Here is a 20,688-nt window from a genome sequence, read left to right on the forward strand (position 1 = left end):
CATCCAAGTACTGCAATTTGGACCTTTTGTTGACCATGATGGCTACTCCATTTCTTCTAAGGGATTCCTGCCCACAGTAGTAGATATAATGGTCATCTGAGTTAAATTCACCTGTTCAGTCCATTTTAGTTTGCTGATTCCTAGAATGTCCACATTCACTCTTGCCATCTCCTGTTTGACCACTTCCAATTTGCCTTGATTCATGGACCTACCATTCCAGGTTCCTATGCAATATTGCTCTTTACAGCATCGGACCTTGCTTCTATCACCAGTCACATCCACAACTGGGTATTGTTTTTGCTTTGGCTCCATCCCTTCATTCTTTCTCGAGTTATTTCTCCACTGATCTCCAGTAGCATATTGGGCACCTACCAAACTGGGGAGTTTCCCTTTCAGTATCCTATCATTTTGCCTTTTCATACTGTTCATGGGGTTCTCAAGGCAAGAATACTGAAGTGGTTTGCCATTCCTTTCTCCAGTGCACCACATTCTGTCAGACCATGACCCATCCATCTTGGGTGGCCCCACATGGCATGGCTTAGACATGAGTTAGACAAGGCTGTGGTCCGTGTGATCAGATTGACTACCTAACTAATTTCATTAAGTTAGGAAACTCTAAATACCAAAACTTATACAGCTCTCACATAGTGATTCATGGTAGTCAAGATTAAGCATTAAAAACTTATTGCAATAGAAAAAAATGCATTTAAAATGGAAAATATGTTACCAACAAAAGGTTCATTAAAATTATCTACACACTATACACTTTATATATATACACTTTATGTTTCTCTAATAGCTTATTCATTCAGAAAAAATTTAAACTGTTACAAGAACTCTTTTTCTACCTTCAGTAGGAATATAACAAGCAATAAGCTGGATTAAGAAGAGGCAGAGGAACCAGAGATCAAATTGCCAATATCCGCTGGATCATGGAAAAGGCAAGATAGTTCCATAAAAATATCCATTTCTGCTTTATTGACTATGCCAAAGCCTTTGACTGTGTATATCACAACAAACTGTGGAAAGTTCTTAAAGAGATGGGGATACCAGACCACCAGCCTCATGAGAAATCTGTATGCAGGTCAGGAAGCAACAGTACTGGATATGGAACAACAGACTGGTTCCAAATCGGGAAAGAAGTATGTCAAGGCTCAATACGGTCACTCTGCTTATTTAATTTATATGCAGAGTACATCATGCAAAATACTGGGCTGAATGAAGGAAAAGCTCGAATCAAGATTGCTGGAAGAAATATCAATAACTTCAGATATGTAAATGATACCACTCTTATGGCAGAAAGTGAAGAATAACTAAAGAGTCTCTTGATGAAAGTGAAAAAGGAGAGTAAACAAGTTGGCTTAAAATGTAACATTCAGAAAAGTAAGATCATGGCACCTAGTCCATCACTTCATGGCAAATAAATGGGGAAACAATGGAAACAATGATAGACTTTATTTGGGGGGTTCCAAAATCACTGTAGATGGTGACTGCAGCCATGAAATTAAAAGACACTTGCTCCTTGGAAGAAAAGCTATTACCAATCTAGACAGCATATTAAAAAGCAGAGACATTACTTTCCCAACAAGGGTCTATCTAGTCAAAGCTATAGTTTTTCCATTAGTCATGTATGGATATAAGAGTTGGACTATAAAGAAAGCTGAGAACTGAAGAATTGATGCTTTTGAACTCTGGTGTTGGAGAAGACTCTTGAGAGTGTCTTAGACTTCAAGGAAATCCAAGCAGTCAATCCTACAGTAAATCAGCCCTGAATATTCATTGGAAGAAGTGATGCTGGTAGCTGAAACTGGAATATTTTGGCCACCTGATGCAAAGAACTGACTCCTTGGAAAAGACTCCGATGCTGGGAAAGATTGAAGGTAGGAGGAGAAGGGCACAACACAGGATGAGATGGTTGGATAGCATCGCTGACTTGATGGACATAAGTTTGAGCAAGCTCCAAGTGTTGGTGATGATCAGGGAAGCCTGGCGTGCTGCAGTCCATGGGTCGCAAAGAGTCAGACATGACTGAGTGACTGAACTAATTACCTAATAATTTTTAAAAATTAGTCTGTGTATTTATAATTTATATTGCTGTTTTGAGATATACTATATATCAGTAACCTCAGATATGCAGATGACACCACCCTTATGGCAGAAAGTGAAGAGGAACTACAAAGCCTCTGGATGAAAGTGAAAGTGGAGAGTGAAAAAGTTGGCTTAAAGCTCAACATTCAGAAAACAAAGATCATGGCATCCGGTCCCATCACTTCATGGGAAATAGATGGGGAAACAGTGGACACAGTGTCAGACTTTATTTTTTTGGGCTCCAAAATCACTGCAGATGGTGACTGCAGCCATGAAATTAAAAGATGCTTACTCCTTGGAAGGAAAGTTATGATCAACCTAGATAGCATATTCAAAAGCAGAGACATTACTTTGCCAACAAAGGTCCGTCTCGTCAAGGCTATGGTTTTTCCTGTGGTCATGTATGGATGTGAGAGTTGGATTGTGAAGAAGGCTGAGTGCCGAAGAATTGATGCTTTTGAACTGTGGTGTTGGAGAAGACTCTTGAGAGTCCCTTGGACTGCAAGGAGATCCAACCAGTCCATTCTAAAGGAGATCAGCCCTGGGATTTCCTTGGAAGGAATGATGCTAAAGCTGGAACTCCAGTGCTTTGGCCACCTCATGCGAAGAGTTGACTCATTTAAAAGACTCTGATGCTGGGAGGGATTAGGGGAAGGAGGAGAAGGGGATGACAGAGGATGAGATGGCTGGATGGCATCACTGACTCGAAGGATGTGAGTCTGAGTGAATTCTGGGAGTTGGTGATGGACAGGAAAGCCTGGCATGCTGCTATTCATGGGGTCACAAAGAGTCGGACATGACTGAGTGACTGAACTGATATACATAAAGCAAGTAAATAAGATTATGTATATTGAAACAAGTACCCTAGGTTTTGGGCGAGAGAATATATCATTTTGCATTGCCTAAATGTAGACATTTTTAGGAATTAGCAAACTAAAATGAACTGGAATGGGTACATTTAACTCAGATTACCATTATATCTCTTACTCTGGGCAAGAATCCCTTAGAACAAATAGAGCAGCCATCATGGTCAACAAAAGAGTCTGAAATGCAGTATTTTTATGCAGTCTCCAAAATGACAGAATAATCTCTGTTTGTTTTCAAGGCAAACCATACAATATCACAGTAATCCAAGTCTATGCCCCAACTAGTAATGCTGAAGAAGCTGAAGTTGAACAGTTTTATGAAGACCGACAAGACCTTTTACATCTAACAACCCCAAAAGATGTCCTTTTCATTATAGGGGACTGGAATGCAAAGTAGTAAATCAAGAAACACCTGGAGTAACAGGCAAATTTGGCCTTGGAGTACGGAATGAAGCAGGGCAAAGGCTAATAGAGTTTTGCCAAATAACGCACTGATCATAGCAAACACCTTCTTCCAACACAAGAGAAGACTCTACACATGGACATCACCAGAAGGTCAACACCAAAATCTGTTTGCTTATACTCTTTGCAGCCAAAGATGGAGAAGCTCTATACAGTCAGCAAAAACAAGACCAAGAGCTGACTGTGGCTTAGATCATGAACTCCTTATTGCCAAATTCAGACTTAAATTGAAGAAAGTAGGGAAAACCAGTAGACCATTCAGGTATGACTGAAATCAAAACCTTACAATTATACAGTGGAAGTGAGAAATAAATTTACAGGACTAGATCTGATAGAGTGCCTGTTGAACTATGGATGGAGGTTCATGACATTCTATAGGAGACAGGGATCAAGACCATCCCCAAGAAAAGGAAATACAAAAAAGCAAAATGGCTGTCTGAGGAGGCATTACAACTGCACTGAAATACACTTCTAAATACAAAATTTTTATGAAATTTGTTAGCTTTGCTTCATTCATGGTTTTAAGAAAAGGAGCCCTGTAAACTTCAACACAGAATAAATTAAGCTGAACATTAGTTTCCATGCACACATTCATGGTATGAATAGAGACTCTAGAAAATTAAGCACAATCTTCACTCTTTGACAGTGAACAACTCCAAAAACTAAACTAGGAGACAATCCATATATACATTATCTGATTAAAAAAGAAATGTAATTATTGTATGCCCAAGTAGCAAGCTATTATTTGGCAATGAAAAGGAGCTGCAACATGGATGAACCTCAAAAACAGTAGGCTAAGTGAAAGAAGCTATATACATAAGACTGTGTCTAATTCCATTTATTTGAAATGTCCACAATAAGCAAATTAGAGACAGAAAATAGATTTGAAGTAGTCTTGCATTGGGGTAAGAAAGGAGAGTGACTCTAAGTACACGACAAGATTTCTCTTTATGGAGATGGAAATGTTCTAAAACTGGATTGTGGTGATAGCTGCACATAACAGTAAATGTGCAAAAAGCAACTGAACACTTAAAATGGATCAATTTTATGGTATATAAATTCAGTTCAGTTCAGTCACTCAATCTTCTCCGACTCTCTGAGACCCCATGGACTGAAGCATTCCAGGCCTTCCTGTCCATCACCAACTCCTGGTGTTTACCCAAACTCATGTTTTGAGTTGGTGATGCCATCCAACCATCTCATACTCTGTCATCCCCTTCTTCTCCCATCTTCTATCTTTCCCAGCATCAGGGTCTTTTCAAAGGAGTTAGCTCTTCACATCAGGTGGCCAAAGTATTGGAATTTCAGCTTCAACATCAGTTCTTCCAATGAACACTCAGGACTGATCTCCTTGAGGATGGACAGGTTGGATTGCCTTGCAGTCCAAGGGACTCTCAAGAGTCTTCACCAACACCACAGTTCAAAAGCATCAATTCTTCAGTGCTCAACTTTCTTTACAGTCCAATTCTCACACCCATACATTACTACTGGAAAAACCATAGCTTTGACTAGATGGACCTTTGTTGGCAAAGTAATGTCTCTGCTTTTTAATATGCTGTCTAGGTTGGTCATAACTTTCCTGCCAAGGAGTAAGTGTCTTTTAATTTCATGACTGCAATCACCATCTGCAGTGATTTTGGAGTCCAAAAAAATAATGTCTGCACTGTTTCCATCTCTATTTGCCATGAAGTGATGGGACTGGATGCATGATCTTAGTTTTCTGAATGTTGAGTTTTTAGCCAACTCTTTCCACTCTCCTCTTTCACTTTTATCAAGGGGCTCTCCAGTTCTTCGCATCAGGTGGCCAAAGGATTGGATGTTTCAGCTTCAGCATCAGTCCTTCCACTGGATATTAAAGACTGATTAGGATGGATTGGTTGGATCTCCTTGCAGTCCAGGGGAATCTCAAGAGTCTTCTTCAATACCACCACAGTTCAAAACTATCAGTTTCTCAGTGCTCAGCATTCTTTATAGTCCAACTCTCACATCCATACATGACTACTGGAAAAACCTTAGATTTGACTAGATGGAGTACTGCCAGCAAAATAATGTCTCTGCTTTTTAATATGCTGTCTAGGTTGGTCATGGCTTTTCTTCCAAGGAGCAAGCATCTTTTAATTTCATGGTTGCAGTCACCATCTTCAGTGATTTTGGAGCCCAAGAAAAGCTTCTGAGTTTCCATTGTTTCCCCATCTATTTGCCATGAAGAGATGGGACTGGATGCATGATCTTAGTTTTCTGAATGTTGAGTTTTAAGCCAACTTTTTCCATTCTCCTCTTTTACTTTCATCAAGAGGCTCTTTAGCTCCTCTTCACTTTCTTCCATAAGGGTGGTGTCATCTGCATATGAAGTTATTGATATTTCTCCCTGAAATCTTGATTCCAGCTCGTGCTTCATCCGGCCCAGCATTTCTCATGATGTAGTCTGCATATAAGTTAAATAAGCAGGGTGACAATATACAGCCTTGACATACTCCTTTCCTGATTTGGAACCAGTCTGATGTTCCATGTCCAGTTCTAACTGTTGCTTCCTGACATGCAAACAGATTTCTCAAGAGGCAGGTCAGGTAGTCTCTTTCCCATCTCTTTCAGAATTTTCCATAGTTTGTTGTGATCTGCACAGCCAAAGGCTTTGGAATAGTCAATAAAGCAGAAATAGATGTTTTTCTGGAACTCTCTTGCTTTTTTGATGATCCAGTGGATACTGGCAATTTGATCTCTTGTTCCTCTGCCTTTTCTAAAATCAGCTTGAACATCTGGAAGTTCACGGTTTATGTACTGTTGAAGCCTGGCTTGGAGGTATATAAATTATACCTCAATAAAGATGTTTAAAATGGGTTTATCATATAACCATGTGTGCTTTTCAGAGATTAAAGTAAAAAGGAATATACCTCCTCACCAAAAGCAACCTCATAGGAAAACACAAATCTCAACTTTGTTTGTATTAACTTGTAAAGTACCAGATGTGGTGCACAACGGTAGTTTTAAAAAAATATAAATGATTATTTAACCTTTCAATAATTTATTATGCCCACCTACCACTGAAACTAAAGAATAGTTACAAATATGAGCAAGATATTGCATACAAGGTATTTATTTAACAATAATATTCTAACACATGCATTTAAATATATAGTCCATATATATATATATATATATATATACTTCCAAGACTCTAAAAGATACTGCTAAATAATTAGTAGACTCTGCCATTCTTAAACATTCTTACAATTTTAAAATATTTTGAACAATTGAGTAGCTATTAGTATTTCAAATAAATCTACAGTTAATTATAAAGTGATAATCAAAAATTTCTACAAAACTTTAAAAGGTCGACACATGTTCATTCAAGCTATTATCATTCCATTCAATCATGGAAGCATTATATTTCCCTTGCTTTTCTCAATTTATTGCTGCAAAAATTATCAAGTGCATTTATAATTTAGAAGTAATTTCAGTGACCCAAAGCAAAAGACTGAGGCTAAAATAATTGCTTGACATTAATAATGTTTTTCAGGCACAGTGTTTTATTCTTTTGTTTGTTATAATTGTTGTCACTTCCTCTAGAGAAAGAAAATTGATCATTTCCTAATCTGAATTCTGACTTGTCTATTATATTACAGAGCTTGAAAAGAGCTTAAGGTAACCTTTCAACAGGAATCTCAAAATAACTTGACTATTTTTATTTGTTTCTCTTACCCAAAGAAAGAAATATCAGATAAAGGGAATGACAAACAGTTCACCTATGTATCTATGATTCATCTCTGTAGTGGGAAAAATGCATAGATGAATATGCTTCAAAAATGTCCTTTAATAAGCAATAAAAATGGCTTATTCTTGAATTTTGCCTCATGAATGTAAAGGCAGCATTCTAGTATACAGTGTCTCTATACACCAACAACTACATTTACATCTATGCCTTTCAGTGGCCAGACCTACCTGTCCATGTTAGACATGGGTCTGAGCCTCAGACTTTTGTCTGTTTGATATCTCTGTGTCTGTATCTGCCAGTCTGTGCTTACCTTCCCATCTATTCAGCCAATTCCCACTGTGGTATGTTTCTGGCTGGCTGGCTCTTTGCCTGTTCCTTATATTGGTCTACTATCCCTGTCTCATTGTCAGCTCTTACTGTCAATCTGTCTTTGTCTGTCAGCCTGTTCCTATTTGCCAATCTGTTGGACTGCGCATATTGCTTTGTAGGTATGTGTCTATCTATCCTTGCTGCTGTTGTTCAGTTGCCCAGTAGTGTTGGACTCTTTGTGACCTCACGGACTGCAGCACGCCAGGCTTCTCTGTCTCTCACCATCTCCTGAAGTTGACCAAGTTCACGACCATTGTATCGGTGATGCTATCCAGCCATCTCATCCCTCTGCTTCTTCTGCTCTCAGTCTTTGCCAGGAACAGGAACTTTTCCAGTGAGTCAGCTGTTCACCTTGGTTGACTAAAACACTGGAGAATCAGCTTTGGCATCAGTTCTGCCAGTGAGTATCCAGGGTTGATTTCCTTTAAGACTGACTGGTTTGATCTCCTTGTTGTCTGTATGTAGCTATGGGCAAATTAAGGTTTTTCTCTTAGTGTAGATTTAGTCTATACCCTGTGGTCTATGTGGGCATTTACCAAAGGTTTAGAGATAGCTATTAGGGGTCACAAAAGGAAAACAAGACTTGCAGCTAAAGATAAATACAACTGTTCTCATTTGCAAATGAGATTACATAATAAGATAAACTCTTCAGAGAATTTCTGTTATGTGTATCCCAGTTCCCAACATTATTCTCAAGATCTAGCCCATCCCTATCCCCACTGACAACCTAGAAATAATTATTTTCTTTTCAGTGTTAATCTTCATTTCTTCAAATAAATTCCACCAATTCTCCTAAAGATTTCATTTTCCTAGAATATTCCCCACTTTGACCTCAAGGGCATAATCCAAGGGAGAAAACAAATCCCTGGCATGATATTTTATAACACATGGATTTTTTGTAAGGAGTAACTTTAAGTAAAAGCAGGGTGGTAGAGAGTTGTAAAGTAATCCAGGGTGGGATTTATTGCTCTAATTCCTATATATTTCAGGGTCCACTTACTAGTGAGAAGATGCTTTTCAATATATTGCTTTGAACTAAAGATCTGTATTTCAAGTCTTCTATGGAGAGCTCCATTTAAAAAAATGCAGATAAACATGACAATCACAGACATGCACACAAATACCTTCATACATATATTCACGTGTCTACTCGCATACTTCTTAAAGATAAATAAAACAATTTTTAGAGAGACTAAATATAAATGCATACTTAAAAATAATTTTAAAAAAAGAGAGGGGCCACAGTTATCCACCAGTCCCATTGAAAATATGTGAAGGCATTTTATTTTAGGTTTGCTCTACAATAACTAGGAATCTACCAGAGCCTAAAATAACAGGGCCTATTATAATAAACTCTTAAACAATAAGTGTTTTATTAATGTTCTTCATGTAAAGAAACCTATACTTTAATTACTAGAAATTACAGCTAAAAGCTGGAAATAGCTTTTTTTTTTTTTTAACATTGATTCACTTTGGCATGTGACTGACAGCCTTCCACTTAATTATGATTACATTTCTTTAGTAGGAATAGGAACATAAACAACAAGGATTCAATTGTGCAAACAGGGTGATGGAAGAATAATTTATGAAGTAGGTCAGCTGTCCTTACATCACAAGGGAGTGCTGGCCTACTTTTCTTTTCAAAGATGTTCTACCAATTCAAATTTGGCTAGAAAATACATTTCAGTTCTATACAAACACTGAAAATATATCACATGTATTGATGAAATTAAAAAGAACAACCTAGGTACACAACATATGTTTCTTAAAATTAAAGCAGAATTGCCACCTGGCAAAGTTTTCACTCAAACAGGTTCTTATACAAACACATTCAAATCTACTACCTGTTGATACTGTTAAAATAACCAGAAATAATGGAGCATGTATAACCGTTTGTCAGTTTAGTTTTTCATGGATTTCTGCATCTAACAGGGATTACTAAAATAAGCATATTAACATATTCACATGCAAAATTAAATATAAATTTCCTGTGTTTCAAAATTGTACCATTTTGTTCTTTAGATTTGTCTAACAATAAAACTAGTTTTTTTAAATCCATACTCTCTCACTATATATTTTAAGGAGAAAAAAAGTCCTAAATCATATTGTCTATAAGAAAAGACACACAGAAATAACATAACTAGAGAACCACCATACCTACTTCATTCACATAAAATGTAGGATTAAAATAAGCACTGTATCATTCCCCCTGTCTTTCACCTGAATTGCTACTTGATAAGTACTTTCCCAACATTTTCATAGCTGTTTCTAGAGTAAACATGAAACTCTGCCATAATCTGAGAGCCATCATGGTAGAGTGGTTACATGACAGACTCTGGGCCACAGATCCTATATCCAAACATTTACAAGTCATCTAAGTTATTTATGCTAAATACCCATGGCAGTTGTTTCTTCTGTATGTGTTCCAATTTCCTTATCTGTAAAATGATTATAACAGCAGTTACTTTGCAAGATTGTTGGTAGGATAATCATGAAAAAATGTATGTTAAGTGTTTAGAATAGCTTACAGATGTACTCAACAAGTGCAAACTGCTATTATTATTATATATATTTTTTTCAGATGCTGTTCTACCACTAGGACTTGAAAGGGCCATTTCAGAGTGAAGGTAAAATACTCTAATCAAAATACTTTTTCATTAACTTGAGGTATTTGGAAGAATTTTAGCAGAAGGAAAGGGCCAAGGTACATTTTTAGGCTAAAAATCAGTGATGCCCTGTAAACTATCACATGCAAGAACATGGAAGTCAGGACTATCTTTTGCCCAAACTTTGGAAGGCTTTGAAAGCTCTCTTGTTTTCTAGAAAAAGGGTTGGGAAACTGTGCTTATGGACAAATATGGCCCCTAAGAACATTTGTTTTTATTGGTTCTCTGTTTTGCATTACATTTTTAAAGCATGAATAGGGAGAAGGAAAGGAGGAAAAGGAAGGATATATGACAGAAACTTCATGGGGTCCACAAAGTCTAACATGTTTGCTACTGCTACTGCTAGGTCACTTCAGTCGTGTCCGATTCTGTGTGACCCCATAGACGGCAGCCCACCAGGCTCCCCACTCCCTGGGATTCTCCAGGCAAGAACACTGGAGTGGGTTGCCATTTCCTTCTCCAATGCATGAAAGTGAAAAGTGAAAGTGAAGTCGCTCAGTCGTGTCCGACTCCTAGCGACCCCATGGACTGCAGCCTGCTAGGCTCCTCTGTCCATGGGATTTGCCAGGCAAGAGTACTGGAGTGGGGTGCCATTGCCTTCTCCCCTAACATGTTTACCTGTATTAATTTACTAGGGTTGCCATAACAAAGTACCATACATCATAGACTGGGTGGCTAAAGGAACAGAGTAGTTTTTTCTCTCACAATTATAAGATAGAAGTTGAGATCAAGTTTCAGGGGGGTTGATTTCTTCCAGGGCTTCTCTCCTTGGCTTATAGATAGCCATCTTTTCCCAGTGTCTTGTGTGAATCTATGCCCAAATTTCCTCTTCTTATTGAGACACCTGTCATATTTGATTAGGAATCCCCCTAGTGACCTGACGTTAACTTAATTATATCTCTAAAAAATTCTATCTCCATATGTAGCCACATTACAAGGTACTGGGATAACTCCCAGTAAGCCTATGAATTTTGAAAGTCTCTCAGTCGTGTTTGACCTTTTTGAACCCATGGACTTCAGCCTGCCAGGCTCCCCTGCCCATGAAATTCTCCATGCAAGAATACTGGAATGGGTTGCCATTATGAATTTTAGGGAGAGACAATTCAGCTGATAATTCTTATTAGTACACCTTTCATAGAAGAAAGCCTCCACTCGAGAAGCCTGTGGAAGTTGTATCTGCCACAAGACAACCATGTTTTCTTTCTGCTTCCTTTATACAAAATAGACATCAGGAGAGAATTACTAAGCTTAAGAATTTACTAGGAAAAAAACATCTCAAGGGACTGTGGCTAAGCTTTTTAAGGTTAGGTCAAAGGAGTAGGGATTAGTAAACAAGAATATTTACTCGGAGGAAGCTAGATGTAGGAGAAATATGTAGGTGAACATGAATTTGGGACCTTCCCCCTGGGACTCCTCCCCCACCAAAGGTAGCCTGATAACCTAACTGAATAACTGGAAACCCAATATCAGGAGTGGGTGTGCAGATGGTGATGTCATAAGAGAAACAGTAATACTTATTACCATTTATTAGCACAGTTGACCCTTGAAAAACTTGGGGCCTAGGAATACCAGCCCTCAAAGCAATCAAAAATATGCATATAACTTACAGTTAAGCCTCCCATATACATGGAGGAAGTTTCCTTCATATCTTCAGTTCCACTTTCTTGGATTTAACAAACCATGGATCATGTAGTACGGTAGTATTTACTAATAAAAATAGATCTACATATAAGTGGACCTGTGTAGTTCAAATCCGTGTTGTTTGAGGATCAACTCTGTACTTATGAACAAACCCCTGTAATACTATTTTACAACATTGTCATGTATTCTACACCACCATGTGACCATTATTATTATTCTTACACACATGCATTAGAAATTAGAAAACTGAGTTGAAATTAGAATATAGATTCTAATCTCCTTTAAGTACTGGGCCAAAATATCTGAAATTGACAATGAAAACAATAGAACTTCAAGGGTCATCTGGAAAACGAAGTCAGATACCCAAACCTTCACCTTCTCCTTACTGACAAGTAAATTCACAGATATAAAACAGGATTGGTACAACAGACCCTGACCAAAAAACAAAAAAAGAAGAATAGTTTCTCAGCAGGTACTTGCTTTTGCATCCACATTTTGATCTAGTTAGAATGTTGTCATGCACTTTGAAAATAATTACTTGGTGGTTCCTTTTTATAAGAAGACTTTTATACATCTATTTCCAAATTCCAATACAAATCCAGATATATACAGATATATAAGACCAATTTATATTATGCTTAATTTTCCTCTCTATATAATTTAGGATATTAAAGTAGGCTTTCTGTACATGCTTAATTCAATATGAAATGTATCTGAGAAATTCAGACTCAGGATTTTTCAGCAGTCTTGTCACCTAAAGAAAACAGCTTCTAGCTTGGATTTGCAACCTATTTTTGTAAAGATTCAGACTCACAGTTAAGGTCAACATCTGGCTGGATTTAATATTTGCATTTTAACATGTTCACTCTCATTAAAAATTGTTTAGCATTTTTTCAAAGCAAAAGCTATCTTTTATTTTAATAAAAGTTTTCATATATTTGTTCCATGAGGGGTGGATTTGCATGCTTGAACTACCATATGCAGTTGGAATTTGAGGCCATCTCACTAGACAAGTCATTATAGCAAAGTAAATGCAAATGAAAGGGGCAAAGGGCACATTAAAATGAGCAAGAGGATTTAGTGTTTTGTCTTCTATTTCCATATCTTTTGGGACAAGGGAAAAGTGGGAAAATGAGATATAGTTCTATCTTTTTTCTCCAGTAAATCATGGTTTATTTAGCAATTTGAAAGCCATGGGGAATATGCCAACTAATTTCTCAAACTAATCTTGAATTTAGTAATTTTGCTTTAGTAACTTTATAGAGAACTTTAGTGCCAAGTAATAACCACATAACCAATGCATTATTTTGATTACTAAAACTGTATAACAAATGAACATATGCATATACACACATCATTGAAGAAAGAGTCACACTGATTTCAAATGGAACATTCTGTATGTGAAATTATAATAAAAACAGGTACTGTTTATCAAGCATATGTTGTGCACAAACTCTGTGTTTGTTACTTAATGTGCCTGATCTTTACTACCCACAAGAATCTAAAAAGTAGACACCATTATACCACCTATGAGACAGAGGTATGGAGGAGATGATTAACCTACACAGATTTGCTTAACAGATTTAAACCTAGTTTGTCTTACCTACAATTCAGTGTTCTGTCTTCAGTGACACTTTAACATATAAAACAGAGTTAAGGGAGAATTTGAAAACATCTGGATGACTAGTCTGGAATCTTCAGTAAAGGTGGATGAAAATTATTGACTGAATATAGGACTGTCCATGCCTTACACGCATATAAGTAGCTACTAAAGAGTCAGGTGTAATTGCTTTCCTCTGTGGGCACCAATTAGAAATCTTGAATATTAATAAACTGGCTGATTTGTGAGAAATATCAGTATGTATTTTCTTTCTACATATGCTTTTAAGCACCAAACATTTCATGGGCACTCAATAAATATTAAATATTTAACAGCAGCTAATAAAATGAAATTATGGCAATATATTTTACAATTAACTCATCATAAGATGAAATAAAAAACAAATTTTAGCACTAGACCTGGAAGATGAGCAGATTTTGATAGCCGAATAAGTGAATGAACCCTCTAGGGAGGTAAAAGACATTAACATGTTGCAGTAGAAAAAGTTAACAGGAGGTTAAAACAAAACAAAAAAATTCCAATCTGAAAAATGAAACTCCTCCTCCTTATTTTCAGATTTCTTATATTCATCTAACATCTAAAATGTAAATTAAGGGATATATTTCTAAGCTGTTGTCATTTCTGCCCCATACTCAAACATGAAGTGAATATATTTCATTATTTATTGGTATTATCTTACTCTAAAAGAACATAAAATATGTTCCCTTATATTTTTTCCCTTACTTATGCCCTCTTTTGCACACAGTCTGAGATTTTCAGAAATGCTAATTGTGATAATAATTTTAAAAGAATGTTAAAAAATGTTAAATTACATTATCCTTTGGCATACAAAACTCAGTGAATGATGAAAATGAGACTCCGAAGTGTATGCAGTTTCAGAGAGCACATTTCTGGAAATTTAAATTAGAGATACAAGCTATTGGGCAGAAATCAGGCTGGAAGCAAGCTCACTTTTTTTTCTTAAGTGAGTGGAGAAAAAATGTTCCATAAAAGAGAGAGAAAACTTGTAAAATGGAGCAATCCATAGGGAAACCTTAATTTAAGCCCCTATTTCTCAATTCTTGGAAGATTAATGAAAAAAGAAGCACTTAAACATACTCTTTGAGGACTCCATCTCCTTTTTCGTTTCCACTTTTGGCTTTTTACAATCCCTCTGAGGATAAGAGAGAATGAACTTAAAGTTGCTATTTGGGTGACTCACTCCTTCTCTGTTTCCTTTAAGCTTCTAATAGTCTCTCAAATTAGAACACATTTAACAAGTGCTTTCCTGAAGTTCAGCCACCATTTCCTCTCAAGTCTGTGATTAACCCATTGATGGGTCCACAAAGTCTGTGCAACAGTCCACAAATCCTATGCTGCAGGTCACATGCACTGCTACTCTACCTACCCTAATAGTCATTCCTGACATGGAAAAATATCAAAGCCACAGTAGGTCTCACTGAGTGAATTCACACAATAATAAATCACTTAGATGTGTCAAAAGCCCTCATACAATATTTTAAAATATTTCTTCAGTTTTCATAAACTCACTGTCATTACTACGTGCTTACTTTCTGTCTTACATTCCCACCCACTCTGACATAGAACAACCCCCTACAAATACATTCTTAACTTTCAGGAACCATGCACGGAAGTCACCCCTTTCTGTTTTAATATTTCACAGTTAGATTCTAGTTTAGGATAAGGTTTTCTCTATTTTTATTAGTTTAATAAACATTCAGAAGTTTGTCAGCTTTTAAAATTTTACTCTGCTAGTTTCATGTTTTCTATAAATGTATTGAGGCTTTCACTTCACAGAACAAAGTTGGATAATAAATCTTTATAGTATGTGTATTTAACTAAAATTAAAGCAATTTATCTTAGTATGATGATTCCAAACTCAAAAATATAGAGCTGAAAGTCAACAAAGTACACTGATATAATATTCTCAGGAATACTTCTGCTAGAGTTTCTTTAAATACTCTTGTCATTCATATATTCAAATGTCATAAGCATCCACAACATCAAAACCAATAGCAGCATTTGAGACAAAGTTTTGTATTTTGGAATACATGGATAAAATATCATGATTATGTAAAAAGAATAAAACATGTATAAGGTTAAGTAAGTTTCCAAAGTCTTATTCCCCTTTATTATATAGTGCAGCTATAAAAGAAAATCCTCAAGAGAATTCATATGAACTTATGATAATGAAGCCTGCAGCACGGTTTGTTTTTGTTTTGCCTGTTTTTGCTGATAATGCAATTCAAACTATACCCTACTAATCTTTAGTACAGGAATCAGATAATTCACCTATAAACATGCAGCCATAAAGTGTCATTCTTCAGTCAATACAGACTAAGATCTTTCTCTTTTTCACAGGTTTGGCTCCCCAGCTCATTAGATCATTACCTGATAAACAGGAAAAGGGTAATGAATTGAGAAAATAACTACGTACCTTCAGAGAAAACCTGCCCGATAACAACAATCCATTAGAAAACTGGCAATATCCTCTGATCTATTGCCCGCAAAGCTATGACTTGATGGAGAGTTTCATTCCCTGGGCTCAGTTCTCCAGAAGAAAATCAGCACAATTTAAATATTTCTTGGAATGTGACAGCTCTCTAGATCTCCGGTTGCATTCTGTTCCCTAGGGACGACAATCTGGTGTTCCTGTGTGCATAGAGCAGTGAAGATGAATTGAATACGCTTGAGATAAATTAGGAATGGCTAAGTTAAAACTGTCTCTGCTCCAGACTCTCTCATCTGCAGTCTGTAAGCCTGTTTTTCTGTGAAAAAGCTAGATGGCAGGCTGCCTCAGTAAGTTCTTCCTAAGCGACACAGAGCATTTTCAATGAAGAAAAATTCTCCCATTATCTAAGCTAATGTGACTGCTGCTAAATCTAGTTTTTAAAGTGTCTACTGGCATGGAATTCATTTTCACTATTGCTTTCTTTCAAACTACAGTCTGGAATCCATACTATCCTCATATATACATTTCTATCTGAGAGAAACATGTAAAGTTTTTAGCTAACATATTAAATCATATCCCTTTTTGCAGTTTTAAGAATCATTCATGTATAGGGAATGTCCTCTTTATGTCCTAAAACCACTGTATTGAATTTTATAATATTTAGATGGTTTTGTTTTAAATTACAGTACTGAAGACAGATAAATGTATTTTTATTAACACTTATTACTTGTTGCAATATAGAAGTATATCATTTTTAAACATTACTTAAAATGCAGAAGTTAGATAAAAATAAACAAAGGGAATGTAGATCCTTAATATGTGACCACAGGCATAAATATTGACTTTGAATATCCTCCTAAAGGAAATAATATGTTCCCAATAAAACCAAGTTGCATAAATTATTCCCTTCTAAATAAAAGCAAGTGATTTTTGAATTCTGTTTCAGTTGAATGATATGTTGTGATATGACAATTCCTTGTAAATTAGAAAATTATTTTAGAATTTTAATAATATTCTGGAATGAGAGATAGAACACTTTATTTGGAATATTAGCAACACACAAAACATAAGAGGAAGGATCATTGGAATTTTCAGTTCCATTTCTTTATTTGGAATCTCTGTATGAAACAATATTCATATTTTAAAAAAGCATTTAAAAAGCATCATAATCCATTGATATATGGATGTCTCATAAATGTTGGCTAAAATATAGAACTTCATTTTTCTGTAACTTTCTACATGGCATTCTCTAATGCTCTATGACTAATTATTTGATAGATAAGCAAGTTGTTGCTTCCACAGCAAGAATGGGGTGTACATATATATATAGAAAAGGAGGCAATGACAATATAGTCATCTGCAAACCAACAGAAGAAGTAAATGAACATTTTTATTTTCTCTCCACCCATCCTGTAGCTACAGCTGATCACTTTATTCAGGAAGGTGGAAGGGAGAAGAAACAGGAGGACAAAATAAAACATCACATAGAAAATGCCTCCAAGCCCTTCTCTCTCTCTTCAGAAGTGGAAATTCTGTAGATATTTCTGAGGAGAAAGCATAGGGGAGTTGGAAAGAAGCAGCCTCAGCATCCCAGGTGTTTAGTGCTCAATATGCATAAAACAAATGAAAAAAAGATAAAAGTTTTGTTTGGAGATAAAACTATCTCCAATATTGAAGATATTTTTATATCTCCAAGATTTTTGTATCTCCAAAGATATCTCCAATAACCAATAGTTGATTGAAAATCCAACTACACTGCACAAATGTGCATTGCACATCCCAACTAATGTAATAGATAATTATAGTAATAAAGTAGGCCACGCTTTTAGGAAATTCAGATGTCCCTTTCCACTTAGAAACTGCCCATTTTACTAGCACTATACTGCAGTGATAAATTCAGGGTTATAAACAGTAAAATATGAGCGATGCCTAAATTATTCTTGGAATATTACGAATTGGCTCTTGTAGGAGGTAACATTTAGAAAAGGCCAAGGGGGCCTTGGTTAAAAAGTTACAGAATATTTCCAGGCACTGAGAACAAAGCCCAAAGGGAAATATGCATATCACATTTGGATAAGTGAAACAATTCAGTTTGGCTGGAGTGTAGAGTGAGGTATGAAGGACATGGCAGGAGATGAGTCCTTTATATTATATAAAGGAGTTTGGACTTCTCTTTGATAGTTCCTAAATGGGAAGGATAAATAATCAATATATTACAAAAAGATTACTCTCATATCACAGTAGTCAGGTAAAAAGTATTCAGTTCAGTGCAGTTGCTCAGTCATGTCTGACTCTGCAATCACATGGACTGCAGCATTTCAGGCCTCCCTGTCCATCACCAACTCCCAGAGTTTACCCAAACTCATGTCCATCGAGATGGTGATGCCAACTCAATCCAACCATCTCATCCTTCTCCTCCAACCTTCAATCTTTCCCAGCATCAGGGTCTTTTCAAATGAGTCAGTTCTTTGCATCACGTGGCCAAAATATTGGAGTTTCAGCTTCAGCATCAGTCCTTCCCATGAATATTCAGGACTGATTTCCTTTAGGATGGACTGGTTGGATCTCCTTGCAGTCCAAGGGACTCTCAAGAGTCTTCTCCAACACCACAGTTCAAAAGCATCAATTCTTCAGCGCTCAGCTTTTTTCATAGTCCAACTCTCACATCCATACATGACTACTGGAAAAACCATAGCTTTGACTAGAGAGACCTTTGTTGAGAAAGTAACATCTCTGCTTTTTAATAGGCTATCTAGGTTGGTCATGGAGAAGGCAATGGCACCCTACTCCAGTACTCTTACCTGGAAAATCCCATGGACGGAGGAGCCTGGTAGGCTGCAGTCCATGGGTCGCTGAGGGTCGGACATGACTTAACTTTCATTTTTCACTTTCATGCATTGGAGAAGGAAATGGCAAACCACTCCAGTGTTCTTGCCTGGAGAATCCCAGGGACGGGGGAGCCTGGTGGGCTGCCATCTATGGGGTCACACAGAGTCGAACACGACTGAAACGACTTAGCACAGCAGGTTCGTCATAGGAGTAAGCGTCTGCCAAGGAGTAAGCGTCTTTTAATTTCATGGCTGCAGTCAACATCTGCAGTGATTTTGGAGTCCAAATAAAATAAAGTCTGCCACTGTTTCTCCATCTACTTGCCATGAAGTGATGGGGCCAGACGCCATGATCTTAGTTTCCAAATGTTGAGTTTTAAGCCAACTTTTTCACTCTCCTTCACTTTCATCAGGAGGCTCTTTAGTTCTTCTATTTTTGCCACAGGGGTGCTGTCATCTTTATATCCGAGGTTATTGATATTTCTCCCGGCAATCTTGATTCCAGCTTGTGCTTCTTCCAATCCAATGTTTCTCATGATGTACTCTGCATGTAAGTTAAATAAGCAAGGTGACAATATGCAGGCTTGATGTACTCTTTTCCCAGTTTGGAACCAGTCTGTTGTTTCAATTTCAGTTCTAACTGTTGCTTCTTGACCTGCATACAGATGTCTCAAGAGGCAGGTCAGGTGGTCTGCTTTTCCCATCTCTTTCAGAATTTTCCACAGGTGGTTGTGATCCACACAGTCAAAGGTTTTGGCATAGTCAGTAAAGTAGATGTTTTTTCTGGAACTCTCTTGCTTTTTTGATGATCCAACGGATATTGGCAGTTTAATTTCTGGTTCCTTTGCCTTTTCTAAATCCAGCTTGAACATCTGGAAGTTCACGGTTCACATACTGTTGAAGTCTGGCTTGGAGAATTTTGAGCATTACTTTGAGCGTCTGAGATGAGTACAAATGTGTGTTAGTTTGAGCATTCTTTGGCATTGCCTTTCTTTGGAATTGGAATGAAACCACACACCTAGTTAGCCAAGCTAGACCCTTAGTGTGTGCGTGCCAAGCTGCTTCAGCTGTGTTCAACTCTTTGTGACCCAATGGACTATAATCTGCCAGGCTCCTCTGTCTATGGGATTCTCCAGGCAAGAATACTGGAGTAGCCTGCCATGTCCTCCTCCAGGGTATCTTACATCTTGTGCATTGCGTGGCCTGCACTCGCAGGGGCTTCTTTACCAGTAGCACTACCTGGGAACCCCTTTCTTAGTAGTCAAAGGATTCACCTCCTCTTTATTTACTTCTAATATCCTGTTTGTATCCAGGAACTAGGATCCCAATAAAAACTGGTTCAAATTGGGAAAGGAGTATATTATGGCTGTATATTGTCATTCTGCACAATTAATCTATATGCAGAGTACATCATGCAAAATACTGGGGTGGATGAAGCTCAAGCTGAAATTAAGTTGCTGGGAGAAATATACATAATCTCAGATATGCAGATGATATCACCATAATGGCAGAAAACAATGAGGAACTAAAAAGCCTCTTGAAGGTGAAATAGGAGAGTGAAAAAGCTTCTTAAACAACAGCATTCAAAAAACTAAGATCATGGCATCTGGTCCTATAACTTCATGGCAAATAGATGTGGAAAAAATGGAAGCAGTGAGATTATTTTCATGGGCTTCAAAATCACTGCACACAGTGACTGCAGCCATGAAATTAAACGATGTTTGCTTCTTGAAAGAAAAACTATGACAAATCTAGACAGCATATTAAAAAGCAGAGACATTACTTTGCCAGCAAAGGTTGGTATTGTGAACGCTATAGTTTTTCCAGTAGTCATGTACAGATAATGAGAGTTTGACCATAAAGAAGGCTTAATGCTGAAGAATTGATGCTTTTGAACTGTGGTGTTGGAGAGGACTCTTGAGAGTCCCTTGAATTGCAAGGAGATCCAACCAGTCAATCCTAAAGGAAATCAGCCCAGAATAT

General features: G+C 37.0%; 1 protein-coding gene across 1 annotated transcript in view; it reads right to left on the reverse strand.

Moving 5' to 3' along the window:
• The window catches only part of MGAT4C (MGAT4 family member C), an 879,465-nt gene extending 863,315 nt beyond the window's left edge, over positions 1-16,150 (reverse strand). The window contains exon 1 of the mRNA XM_070788899.1: positions 15,863-16,150. The gene's annotated coding sequence lies outside the window, so the exon portion shown is untranslated. The remainder of the gene's footprint in view (positions 1-15,862) is intronic.
• Positions 16,151-20,688: the final 4,538 nt, after the last annotated feature.

Source organism: Bos indicus, chromosome 5 (assembly GCF_029378745.1).
Source record: "Bos indicus isolate NIAB-ARS_2022 breed Sahiwal x Tharparkar chromosome 5, NIAB-ARS_B.indTharparkar_mat_pri_1.0, whole genome shotgun sequence".
NCBI classification, from domain to species: Eukaryota; Metazoa; Chordata; class Mammalia; order Artiodactyla; family Bovidae; genus Bos; species Bos indicus.